General features: G+C 41.6%; 1 long non-coding RNA gene across 5 annotated transcripts in view; it reads right to left on the bottom strand.

Moving 5' to 3' along the window:
* Window positions 1–13,375, bottom strand: part of LOC131577543 (uncharacterized) — a 38,872-nt gene that overhangs the window by 15,391 nt on the left and 10,106 nt on the right. For all 5 annotated transcript variants that reach the window (XR_009277238.1, XR_009277239.1, XR_009277237.1 and 2 more), the window contains exon 3: window positions 11,069–11,225. This is a non-coding gene — a long non-coding RNA (uncharacterized LOC131577543). The remainder of the gene's footprint in view (window positions 1–11,068; window positions 11,226–13,375) is intronic.

Raw genomic sequence — 13,375 nt, forward strand, 5'->3', positions numbered from 1 at the left:
GTTGTGTTAAAATGAAATACAAGAAGATATTCCCTAAATCTCATGTCTGCTTTATCTAATCAAAGTCCCTGGCTAGGACCCTGATATGACCAGGGAATTTTAAAGTCACGTTCCTTTATTCCTCCAGCCAAGTGAATATCAGTGTCTTCCATGTGTAGTGAAACAGCTTTAACAGAGTATGCCCAGCATCCCAGCCTGCTTTATGGACCACTGGTCAGCACAAAGCTGTGGAAATGAAAATGTATAGGTTCAAGTCACTGCAAGCAGATGGAAGATATGAGGTCCCATCTTTCACACACCAAATGGACTCCTCTACTTAGGTGTTTATTTCTCCTCATGACTCTAGATATAGGAGTGCAACAAATCCTTGAGCCCAAATCTGCAGAACTGAAGTAGATTTTTTCCCTTTTAAAAAAAATCATTGTTATGCAATCTGTGTCCTCCCACACTTACTTTCTGGGTAGCTTTTAAAATCAGAACAGGAATCACATCACATACTTTCTCCTTCCTGAGAAGGTATTGCCTGGAGCAAACCCAAAATCCTCTGATTGAGGGAAAAACAGGTTAACAGGAAAAGTGGATGCATAATGCTGGAATGAAAGTTTTCAGCTCAATTTAGCATTCCCTCCAGGGTTTATAGAGACTAGTTGTTTGAGATCTCTGGCACTCACATGAGTTACATGGTTTATTCTTTATAGGTGGAAATGAAGTATAATTCTACAACATACTCTACAATGGAGTATTTAAATAATTCAGAACTAAGTGTGCAAATACCTATATTTATTTATATATTTCATTGCACACACACAAAAAACCCTCAGTAGCTGAGCTAGGGCTGCTAAACTGCATATTCCTCCACAGCAAAACAGAAAAAGCAATTAAATTGTTTAGCAGTCTATTCCACCCATCAGCTCTTCCCTGCCACCACCCACAGCCCACATATTTCTCTCTTTTCCCTGAGCCATCCATCCTAGCAGTGTTCATCAGTTATAGGTGCACTTCTGGGTGAATGTTGCTGCAGGGAGGTTATTTCTGTGAATTACAAGGAATTTGGCTGTGTGTCTGGCTTTGAAGGGAAAGCGAGGTAGAGGAACAACTGGGAATGATGAAAGGTAAGCTTTCCTGTAGCGTGCAGGGAAGCAGAAGTGTGTGGGAAGATAGAGCAAGAATTGAGGAGCTGTTATGCTGCTATTGATCCTTAGTAGAGAGTGCTCCACTGAAACCTATGTCCATGCATCAGGTGATGCACCAGACTTCGGGCAGCTGTAAGGCTGCACCTTGCTGCTTAAGAGTGGAAGCAGCAGACTGGGAGACCCTGTGTCCCTAAGGCATCAGTTCTGTGCTTGAAGACAGACATCATCCTTGCTCATCCTTGCTCCAATGTGACAGAAAGTGAGGACAATCCCTGGAGAGACTCACTGAGAAGTGAGGGCAGTGCAGAGATAGTCTTGACCCCGCTCAGCAGAAGGCCCTATTTCACTCTGTGATGGCCGGGCCTGAGCCAAGCAAGTATTCAGGGTACGAGATCTGTCTCAATTTCTGGCATATTCAGCTTTGAGGAAGGGAGTGAATTGCAGCTACAGAAAAGAATCAGTTCCCAAATCTCAGCCATTTTTACTTGGCTGAGGCATTGTGAAAGAGCCTTTGGCATGACCTACTACAGCACATCTCCCAGTGGTTTTCTGTGTGTGCCCATTGCCACAGCACGTCTGAGCCTGGAGACAAAGGTGAAAGAGGTCTGTCCCCCACAGCTACATTGTACTTCAACAAGTATTTAAACACAGGGGAGAAATTCAGTTGCTTAAACACAGTCTTCTGCCATTTGGGACACCCACGTTTATTTGAGATATTTTCTTGGAGTCAGCTGGCATGGTAATGAGAGACCAAAGCTTTTAGAGCAGCAGTGGCCACCAGCTGGAATAACCTTGCAACATCTCCACTGGCATGTGCTGCCTACATTAGGCAAATTAATTAGGCACCTGCAGTTCATCCCAACATAAAATCCAATATAGGCCTAAGAAGAACTGTGGAAAGTTTTCTCTAACTGGTAAGAAGTGTTTTAGGATCCTTGTTTTGTTTTGACTGAGGCAGTTCAACATATCCAAACTGGAAAGACTAAGTGTGGACACAGGTGATGTTTCCATGAGTGCTATACAACATGACTTTGTGTAAAGTCCTTGCTTAAAACCTCTCTAATAATCTTGATCATGACGGAGTTTTTGATATTCTATCTTCTCATTTTTTGGGTTGTCCCATTTGTATTTTGTTGCAAGAGTTCCTTACTGCTTGAGTACAGCATCTGCAAGCATGGGCAATCTTTGTCAGTCAGGTTAAATGAACACATTCCTCAGAGTTACTGAAGGAGCTAAAATTAAATCAGATTTTTCTCAGGTAGAAACTCTGTAGAAAGTCTTCAATATGAGAACAGAAATTTGGAAACAAGTTTTATTGAAAGAAACTGGATGGGGAGGAAAAAAATTGTAATTTTTAAGTTCAGTCTTAAAACAAATCCAGCTTTCAGACTCTTCTAAGAAGTAAATGGGAAATCTCAGCTTCTTATTGGATGTGTGACACTGTCTTTAGTCATATCCACAACATAGGAAGAAAGGATAGCTGTAGTGGAATGTGGCAGTTAACTAGTTTTAACTAGACTAGTTAAAACTTCCACAAGGCCTCATCTAAGACCACAGTCATGGAAGCATGAAGCCCTCATCCATTGCCCATGACTGTCAAGTCAAGCAAGCTCAGAAAAATTATTTTCTTGAAAGCTATCTTTGACTTTTTCTATTACTTTTCATCCAGCTCAGATCCCTGACCCAGCTCAAGAGGCAACCTGTGCCTGCCAGCAGAGACAGTTGTGGAAGCACAAAGACAAGCGGCTGAAATCAGGCTGCCTGAGACTAGCCACTGGGACTGCCAAATGCATGAGCAGGTGACAAGGGGGAAGGGAGAAAAACGCATGTGTGAGAGTGGCCTTGTAGGTCAAGAGAGAACCTTACTTTACAGAAATGTTAGTCAAGCACCTTTTGCTAAAATATTCACTAAAAATATATGTTTGTCATGTTGGAATGTGCTAATGGCTGCAATCAAGTTGTATGTCATCTGCAGGCAGTTGCTGACCTCATTAAGGCAAATGGGTCTGCAGCCACATATCAGTGGTGTTGCAAGGAGGAAATTTTCCTTGTGAAGAAAGATAAAGACAGTGAAAGACTTCACCTAAGGAATTAAGCTTCAGGGGAAGCCAATCAACTTGAATTTGTGCAGGCCAAAGCATTTTTTCATTGCAAATGTGGGATCTGGGTGCTGAGCAGATGATGGGAGGTAGGAGAAGCAGGGTGAGGTGTCATGGAAGAAATCCGAGAGAGGTTTGCCCAAAGCCCTTGCTGAGAGACAGGCTTGAATTCTTAAATAGGGAAGTTCCTATTCTTCACAATTTCTCAGAGAAACAAGAATTTATCGGTATAACTGGTAAATAAATTGGATTCTATAGAAAGAAACACCCATAGGCAAAGTGGTTTTTTCCTCATTTCTATAGGTGAATTAACAAGATCACAGGTACCAGTTAAGGCCAAGGTTCAAGGAAAAGTCAGACAAAGCATAGATGTGCAAAACAAGGGCTTTGATTTTATTGAGTATACAAGATGCCTCTTCTTTCCATTATTCAACAGCAAAGGTGTCTTACCATAATGATGGAATTTGATAAACTGATCATATGTTTTAGTCAGTTTTAGCATTTTAAGAAAAAAATACCCAAGATACTCAAGGTTTAAAAAACAATCAGCCTCTGCTCATATGCAGTAAACATCTTCTACCAAAAATGTCAGTGATTTTTTGCAGAGGAATACAATGTTCATATGCAGCAGGCAGGCTGACACAGAAGAACTTTGCAGCAATTACAAGCAGGCCCATGATGTTTGATGTGAGATGAATTGTCTCTGTAGGTTTAAATCTGATGTCATCAGATGCAGGGAAATCCCAAGACTGCAGTATGACTTAGTGGAAGTGAAAAAGGATGAATCACATTTTCTTAGATTTTTCTTTTGAAAACATAAACATCTTTGTGCCATGTGAGAACAGAAGTCACTGTCATCCTAGGGTCTGATTGATTTCAGCAGGACTATATGGATAAAACAGAGGACTTCATTTCACCCTTTAAGAGAAGTAGATCCAAGAAACCAGAAAGCCTGGATGTTACTTTCAGCCAGTCTGATTTTCTCTGTTGAACAATCTGGGGTTGAGTGAGTGGCACAAGTACAGTTTGGACTTAAGCTTAGCTATTAGAAGAGGTCCAAAAAACCCCAACCCTGTAAACCATATAAGAATAGTAGCTCCTTCTGGCTTTACTTATATTGTGGAAGGACTGACCTCAAAGTGACTTGATATTAGTGTTACTACTGTTATTTGTGTTGTTTCTCATTCCATTTTGGCTACCAGCACTAGCCATGAGGCAGGGCCACTGAGCTGACTCTGTACAAACACAGCACAAGAGCCCACAGTCCAAGGGTGAGAGAATGGAGCACAGGTAGAGTAAGAAGAAGATTTGGGGGTGGTGTCCAATGAGAATGGATCCCTATTGGTCAGAGAGAGAAAGGAGAGTGCACAGCTCTGTTTCTGTACCCCACCCTGCACTGCACTGCATGCTAGAGGGGAAAAGAAGCTCTGTAAGTCATTGCAGCACCTTCCCTAGGAGCTGTAGTGCTTGGATGGGCACCAGTCCTCGTAAATGCGGCTCCTCAAGAATCAGGGATGCTCCATGTTATTTTTGAGTTCTTTCTTCACTGTTTCATGAAATAATGTGCAATTTGTCTATTGCTGTCTGTGACTGAATTGCAGTCATCCTCTCCTTGCCCCTGTTTCAAGCTAAAAAATTTTTTTTTTTTCATTTTTTTCAGCTGCTGTTTTGAACATGGGGACTGGCAAAGGCAGAACAATACCCTGTGTGTGCACACATGTGCATATGTACATGCACAGCCAGTTGCTGTGGCACTAAGAAACTGGAGAGTGGAATTAGAAAGACAGGTTGATGTGCTGGGGAAGATCAATGAATATGAGAGGTTCACTGATGACAGATGGCTGGTTTCATACTCTGAAGGAGTGACAGAGGAGGAGGAGAACCAGCTGTGAGCAAGTTGCAGGATGAGTGCATTGGAAGCACAGCCTTCTGCTGGAGAAGCAGCCCTGTTCCAGCAGAAGCAGGAGGATATAAAGGACAGTGGCTGGGTAACTGAAAAGTGGTAGTAAAGGAGAGAAGAAGTGTAATAAAGAGAGGGGAGCTTGTGCCAGTGCCTAGAACATTTCCCAGAGTTTTAATGATTCAGAAGACAGGGTCTCACAAAATTATCAAATGGGCATGGGAAAATCTGCAGCACAATTAGATCAGAGAAGTGTTGATGGCAGAGCTGATGTTGCAGACAGTTGTTTAAAACACCAAATCCTCACACAACTTAAATACTTCCAGGAGAAGGGATAGGGATTTTTTAGTCAGTGGGTTACAGCAGATAAAAGAGCTTTAAAACAAGTCTAGCTTAATGGATGGTGATTTTTATAAATTATGTAGAGGGAAGGTACTTGTAAAAAGCCAGCCTTACACACCCCTGTTAGCACGTGGAAGAAGAAAGCAGGATAATGGTGTTTTCTTGTATGCAAGTGGCTCATTTTAGCACAGTAAAAATAATAGATTAGATTGATGGAGGGGGGAGAATCAAGAGAAGGAGGAATGTGAGACTTTGGCATGTTGTAAACAACAAAACAGGGAAAGCAAAATGGCAAAGGAGAGATGGTCTACATTATTCTACACCCTATGGGAGCAAACAGATTGTCCACTAATAAGGAAATGATCTAGCCATTTTTTTAGATTAGTGGTGTGGGAGGAGAAGAATTTAAAGGAGGGAATGCATGGATCTCTTAGTAATGTATCTGCTGGTTGTCGTTGTAGGAGATAATGAGAATGTAAAGCAAAGGTGGGAGGAGAAAATAGCTTCTATACAAATGCTGTGAGCATATTAATGTCAGCAATTGAAAACATGCATTTCCAAGGCTAAGTGTGATATTCCTGGAATGTGTGAGCTAGAATGGACTGAAAACAGAGTAGGGAGATGCAAAGTTTATTAAGGGGCCAGGCTGTGTTCTTCAATCACAGCAGAGACAGCAGTATATATACATGTCCAGAGCAGGAAACACTACAAATGTTTTGTCTGTCAGAGAAGAGACTGTTTGGGCAGAAGCTGAGGAAGGACAATGAATGCAGTCATGCTATTCCTGGATGTTGCTACAGACCCCCAGGGCAAGCAAAGAAAGTAGGTTGGGAAATGTTTTTACAGATAAGAGAAGTCTGTAAAACAGCTAGAACATTGATCATGAGGGATTTTAATTACTCGGCTATTGATTGGGACAGCAACGATGCAGAAGTGAAGCGGGGGAATGAGTTTCCAGAAGTAATGCAAGATTGCCATCTCACATGGCCAGCTGAACAGCCAAGCTTGTGTAGCCTGAGCCTACACAGTCTTAATTCTAGGAAATGTGCCAAGTTCGATCAATTAAGTTGAAGTTGGGGAGTAGTTAAGATCCAGTGACACGGTCTATCACCAGGAAAAAAAATGCTCAAGAAGAGGCAACACAAACATGTAAGACACAGGAAGAAATTCAACCAAATGAAAGTTGTGCTAATGAAAATTGACTGGAATATTGTAATGCGTTGGAAATGTGATAGGGGATATTTCTTGAAAGAGGCTATAAAGCTGGAAGGGAAGGGAATGGAACAGTAATTGAAATTCATCCTAGTTCATCCTAGTGAGGGAATACAGCAGCAGAGGCTAATAGTTGCAATGATCCTTGGCTAATGGAGAGTTCAGTGGGGGTCAGGAACACCTGCATATTTTAGAACAGCCCTGACACTGCTCTAAATTATGTGGCTATCTGGCTGTCCCTGGAAGCTATATTAATACTTTTACACCTTGGTCCTCTCAGGTATATCAGTATATCAGTTGGCGCTCCAGTTCTGAAACCTAGTCTTTTATTGCCTATGGCATGAGCACTATGAAGAAATAAGTGCCTCTGTAGCAAAAGTAGAAGCACTGAAGAAAACAAATTCTTATTCCAAAATTCAAGAATGAAGAAGGATTTATTCAGGCTAGGAAACAATGGCATTAAGAATGTGATGAACAGTTTCTTCTCTTTCAGCAGCAGTAGACGAGGGAAAAAATACCGTCCTTGAAAAGTATTAAACCCCAATAAATACCACAGGTGATATGACAAGGCCCTAGTATGGAAAAGTACAAACTTTATGTCAGTTAAAGGAAGTTATTTGGCAGTACCTGATTGCCAGGAAGCCTTCTAGGGAACTGTGGAAATTAGTATATATAATCACAGCATGAAAAATGAGGTGGTAACTAAAATATGAGCACATGACCTGGTGTGGACTTTCTAGAGGATGAACTGTCAGGTGTAAGGTACATCACTCGCCTCTGATTAAAGCAAGAGAAGCAAGCAGAAGAGCAGACCAGGAGAAGGCATTGCCCGCAAAACTTGCAATGTGTTGTGCAAGTGGTCTGCACACAGCAGAGAAGGGCAGATGTTGGAGTGTGGCAGCAGGAAGCACCTGGAAAAGGCAGCCACTGACTCAGATAGGTGGCCATACCCATAAGAGACGTAAGAGATAGGATGAGCCCATCTACCTTTCCTGCTCAAGCAGTTTCATTCTGTGGAGTTGACTGAGGGTCCAGGGCAGGTTCTTCCTCAGCTGCAGGATGTGCAGGGTTGAGCCCTCCCTCTCTCTGATTCACTCCCTCTGGCTCCACTTACAGCTGATGGAGAGCAGCAGTCATACTCAGGGCTTGAATAATGTGTACTAAAAATCCCTGCATCCCTCCAGCAATCATAAGGCAGTATGGATGATGAGCTCAGATGTAGAAGCCTGTATTGAAGGCATCTATAAGGGGCCAGATGAAGCTTACACTCAGCCTGCAATGTCAGAGCAACAAGTCCCTGATTACATTAGGGGAAGCAGGAACTCAGACTGTCTCCTACCTCCTTATTATTGCTGTATTCACTGGGCTTCTGGCTGTCTGGGCTCTTCTCTTGAAATCTGTTTCAGTACCTATCAATAGAGTGTCAGTGTTGATGAAAAGCATTGCTCCAGCTAGATCATTCAATTGAATGTTTTCTGGTGAATTCTGGTAAGTAACCATTTGCTTGAAATTTTGTTCCCTTTGGTCACTCATTGATCAACATAAAGGAACATCTAGCAAATGAGAAAGTATCCTAAGACATACATATATATGAATAAAATATGTGAAATTTTCCATTGCTTTCTGAGCAAGTATTGCCAAGGGTGTCCCATGGATTTTTAAAATGAACAAGTGGCTGATGGTGTATCTTGGTCAACACAAATAAAACACTACTCGCCATAGTGATTCCTAATCTAGCAATCAAGTCGAAGGCTATTTCCCAAATTCACAAGAAATAACAGAATAAGAGAATCAGAAAATACAGCATGAAAAGTTTCTTCACACATAAGCAGTACTGGCTTCAGCAGCTGCCCTTTTCTATGAGTACTGAAAGACACATCATGTATAATGTTGTCAGAGGAGTTATATTTAGGGTGCTCCCTCATGCTTTGGAATACATGTTTAGTTCTCATCAGCCTTCAGCAGCATGTGTGGTTACAAAGATTAGCATCTGCAACTTTGGTGTGAATATTTTGTAAATAGCCTTTGTTCTGATGTATTTGGCACTCTAGTCCTAGCTCACCAACATAATCCAAAGGCTGAATATCAGGGGACAACTCAGCCTGTGTATTTCCATGTGTCCCTGTCTCTACTTGTGTGCTGAATTTCACCTACTATTTCCACTTATATGAAGAGATGGGAAGGTAGGAAGAGATCAGTAATGAGGCAGAGACCAGAACCCAAAGTAAAAAATGACTGTAAAGCCTAGAAATGGAGTTTATTTTAAGAGACCAAGAACACAGTCCTGAGGCAATACCCACAGACTACATGAGCCTGGAAGAGAGTTTTCATCATGGAAGCCCATATTTGTATGTCTTCATAATTCATTTTCATTTATTTTGTTCCTGGCAAGCTGTTTTCTGTTGAGGAGTATAAGCCCATGGTCAGATATTAACACTGATAGATTTTTTTAGAAGGAAGCAAAGATGAAGAGATCTGTGATGAAGCTCCAAAAGAGAAGGATGACTACAGAAAACAACTTCCTGGTGTTGTGATGCTGGGGGTTGAGGAGGAAGAAAAACAAATAGTAAATAAAATGGGAAAGCTGTGAGCTTGCCCCATGTCAAAACATATTTTCCAAAGAGTACCTTCCTTATAATTAGGGCTGAAGCAAGACATTCCTTTCCTGTTAAGGTAAGTGATGCAGACTTGGCAGTTTACTATACAAAATATTTTTGTGGAAGCAAGAAATGGAAAATGTGTTCAAATAGGGATAAAGTGGTGACAAAGAGGAGAGACACATTTGTAGACTAAACTAGATGAGCATGAAGCCTAAGACTACTCAACCCTAACATCAAACTTCCCAGGAAGTGAAACCAAGAAAGAAGAAAGCTTATGTGGGCTACAGAATAAGGCAAGAAATAAAGGTTTCTGGTAGAGTGCTGTGTGCAGAGGGACCAGAGTGACTGCATCAGCTGCAGAAACTCAGGTTTGGGGTTTTTTTTTGGTTTGAAACTCTAGTGGTCTCCAACAGTCCTATGACCCTGGACTGATCTTCCCAGCAAGAGCAGGAGCAGGAAGTGACCTGTTGGTCAACTCCATCCTACTTCCTGTGGTCTTCATTTTGGTTCTTTCTGCTCCACATTGTGGAAATGCTACAGCAAACACTGGGGAGAGGTTTGCATGTGGGCACAGACATGCTGCCATCCTCCCACCTGCCTGAGGACATGTTCTACTTGGGTGTGAAGAGAAGAGGCAGCAGGCTTCAAACATGATGGTGATCTCAGGGATAACAGCTATTGTATACTAAAGCATAGGAATTACTCAGAGCAGTGAAAGCCAATGCCAGGTCTCTCCAAGCATATGTTTCCCTGAGGAGGGCAAAGGAAGGCTTGAGGAAACAGGTTTAGGCCAGAACAAATGACAGACAAGACAAAATGCTCAAGAACATCAGAAGTATGCTGATCACGGTGCTTTCACCTTCTGATTTGGGAGCAGAGGTCACAACAAAATGGCAATCTTATTTATGAAGCTGAAGCTTTTTGCTAAATCTGTGCTTTTCATTATTGGCTCATACCACCTGTTTTCCTTACTCCCACACAGGTTATTTCCTGACTGACTTGTTGACTGTCTGTTTTCTGGGGGCAAAGGCTTTCTCCTTTGTCACTCAGCCCTGTAGTGTCACATGGACCCTGATCCATAACTGAAGTTTTTAGATGTCACCATCACCTAAGTATTGATCACAAAAGAAGAATCTAAACCTGAGTGTCTGCCCTGCATCTGCATGACTGCACCATAGGCAGAAGGCTTCTAAAATATAGTCCCTACCTGACAGCAGGTGTGTCATGTGGTTGTGGGGTGAGGGATGGGAGTGTGTGGGGATAATGATATGCAAGGATAATGCAAGGAAGGTGGCAGAGCATACCAGGAAACAGGATTCAACTGGCCTCACTGGCACCAGTCCAGCATTTGTTTGCTGAAAGATTTGGGGCGAGAGGTGTTTTAAGAAATAATCTGAAGTCCAAGGGTTCTTCTTATGCAAACCCTCAGCAGCTGGCAGCACGGAGGAAATGACTGTGTTTGTTGTTTCCCATGCGGCACTTGTGTGTTCAGAACCTGTGGGAGGGGGAGAGGGGGATTTTCTCAAGCCGTGTCTGCAAACAGACCCTGCTGATTGCTTTGCTTTCATTGCCAGCATCCCAGAGGGGAAAAAAGGGCTCACCCTGGTCAGCTTCACTTCACATAGGGAGAGAGATGCTTTTCCCTGGAGAAATGGCCAAGGCAGTAGCTGGAGGGAGGAATCTAGACTAAGATGTGTGATGACTAATGCTCCAGGTGCTCAGCACCTTCCTTGCAGAGTTAAGAGAGTTACAAAATCCCTAGGGTTCAGAACCATGCCTCACCTGCTGCAGTCACCACCAGTCACACACAGTGTTGAAATTATGCCAAGTTAAAACTCTCCCTCACTTCTTAACTTCGAGTTCCCCCATAGAGTTGGAGTAGTCAATGCCAGTGTTGATTATTTTACCTCCAAAATGTCTGTGTAGGAGACCTCTAATCCTGCAGGGAGAGGAGACAAAGAAATGAGGGAGATGAAGGGAGACTCTTCTCTTGCTTCCTGGGCAGCAGTGTTGTCCTCAGCAGACACATGGACACTTTGCATTGACTTCCAAGGAGCTGTAACATGGCTCAGTAGACAACCTGTAGTTGCACATTTCTAAGGCAAGAGGAGAGGGGTATGGCTGGGCAGCATGGCACCTGTACCAAATGCAATGATAATGAACACTGGGGTGTTTTTGGTTGGGTTTTTTGGGTTTGATTTGGTTTGTTAGGTTGGTTTAGATTTTGTATTTCTTGTGGGTTTTTGTTTGTTTTTTTATTTGATTGTCCTTCTTTGTTAAAAGAAAAAAAAACAAACAACCGAACCACTCTTATCCTATTCAAGTCAAAACTGAACACAAAGGAAGGGGAAATTCTGATAAATACATCAGGGTCCCTATGGCAACATATTGGTTTTACTAAGTCAGTCCTTGCTGCGAGCTGATGTCCACTCAAGCAGAGTCCTTATGAACAAACATAGAGAAGCTGGAATGCACTCAGACAAGCAGAGGTCAAATATTTCTGTTGATGGGAATATTTTCTCCTCAATGCTTGGGGCATTTGGGGCAGTTGTTTGCTGTTGTTGCTGCAAATTTGACAGAAGTTCAAAAAACTGGAAGTTGACAGTTTCTGTCACAGAAACCACCTGGTCTTGAATGAGGCACCAAAGCAAATCAAACTTTTGGTTTGTTTATGCTATTGTTGTCCCCTTTTCTATTCTTGCTATAAAATTATTTCCAAATAAATGCCTAAGGACTTTTTTTGTTGTTTTTAACCCTAAGTGCTTAGAGGATTATTTTAGTCAGAGAAGCCATAGCCCCATTTGTTTAACTGTTCTGTAAAACCTTTAGTTCGAGTATTTTAAGAATATGCCAAAGAATGGTGCTATCCTTCCTGCTTTCAGAGGGGGCATGGAAGGAAAATGTGTTTAGCAAGAACTAGTGGATCATTAAGTGGCTTTATCTCCCCTAAACATCTCTCTGTAAATAAGTCAAGGTTTGTTGCAACCTTGTGCAAGTGCTGGCAAAATTTAAAGCCTTAAACAGTGAACTGCTTTGAAGAAAGCTTATCTTCCTAATGGAAACAAATTGTGCCTGTTATTTATATATGTGGTAAAGCTTTATTAAAACATTCCCTTCTTAAACAGATCGATTATTTAACATCAAACTTAAACCTTGGATTATATTGATAGAATGTGAACCATACACCATAATAAAAGCAAACAAACTCATTCTTTATGTACCACCAGCAAAGTTTTAGAACACAGCTGTGAGCTCAGAATTGTCCATTAAGGGGAGTAATGCAGCACCAAGAGGGTAGTGGCTTGGAGGAATGTCTACAGAAGTCAATGGGATAATCTTAGTTGTGCTCCTTGGGTGTTGGATCATACTCTTGTTGAGCCAGATGTGTCTGACACATGTACCAGTGTTCTGGAATAAAGTATACTGTCATTGTGGAGAAATAAATACAACAGCATAGGCTTCTTGCTACCCCAATAGGATTTCACAGGTTTTTTGACCTGCAGGATAGCAACTGGGAAAAAAAAAACAAAGACAAAATTTTGCTTGCTTTCAATTATTTAAACTTTTGAATGTTTTTTCTTAAATTGAATTTTTATCTTTTTTAATTCTGCTTTTCTCAGTCAGGAAAAGTTAGCCTTGATAATTACAGCTTTCAGTTACAGATCTGGTTTCCATTTTTGACTCTTACAGAAATGTGCAGATTTGTGGTATTAGGATTGCCACTTCTTCAAGTGAGTAGAAATAGCTCTTTTTTTTTCCTTAGAAAAATAGAAACAACACAATTGGATTATGTTTATAATTAGGTCAGATAACTGGAACATTTTTTATCTCTTGATATATATATATATATATAGGCACATACCTTCTTTTAGGTTTGAGCTGTTCAGAGGTGACATCAATGCTTCAGTTTAAGATCTGCCTCTGCAGTTTTAGGTAGGCTATTGTGGTGGAAAGGACCTGACCAAAAGTCAATTTATCTGAGTTCACTCTGAGTAATACTTGAGCATTAAACTAGTTTTCTTTCAAGACTTGAAACCGGGAAAAGTTTCTAAGCCCTTAATGGTGGAAGGAGGTCCAGTGGATTATCTG

The sequence above is a fragment of the Poecile atricapillus genome, chromosome 3 (assembly GCF_030490865.1).
Source record: "Poecile atricapillus isolate bPoeAtr1 chromosome 3, bPoeAtr1.hap1, whole genome shotgun sequence".
In the NCBI taxonomy this organism is placed as follows: domain Eukaryota; kingdom Metazoa; phylum Chordata; class Aves; order Passeriformes; family Paridae; genus Poecile; species Poecile atricapillus.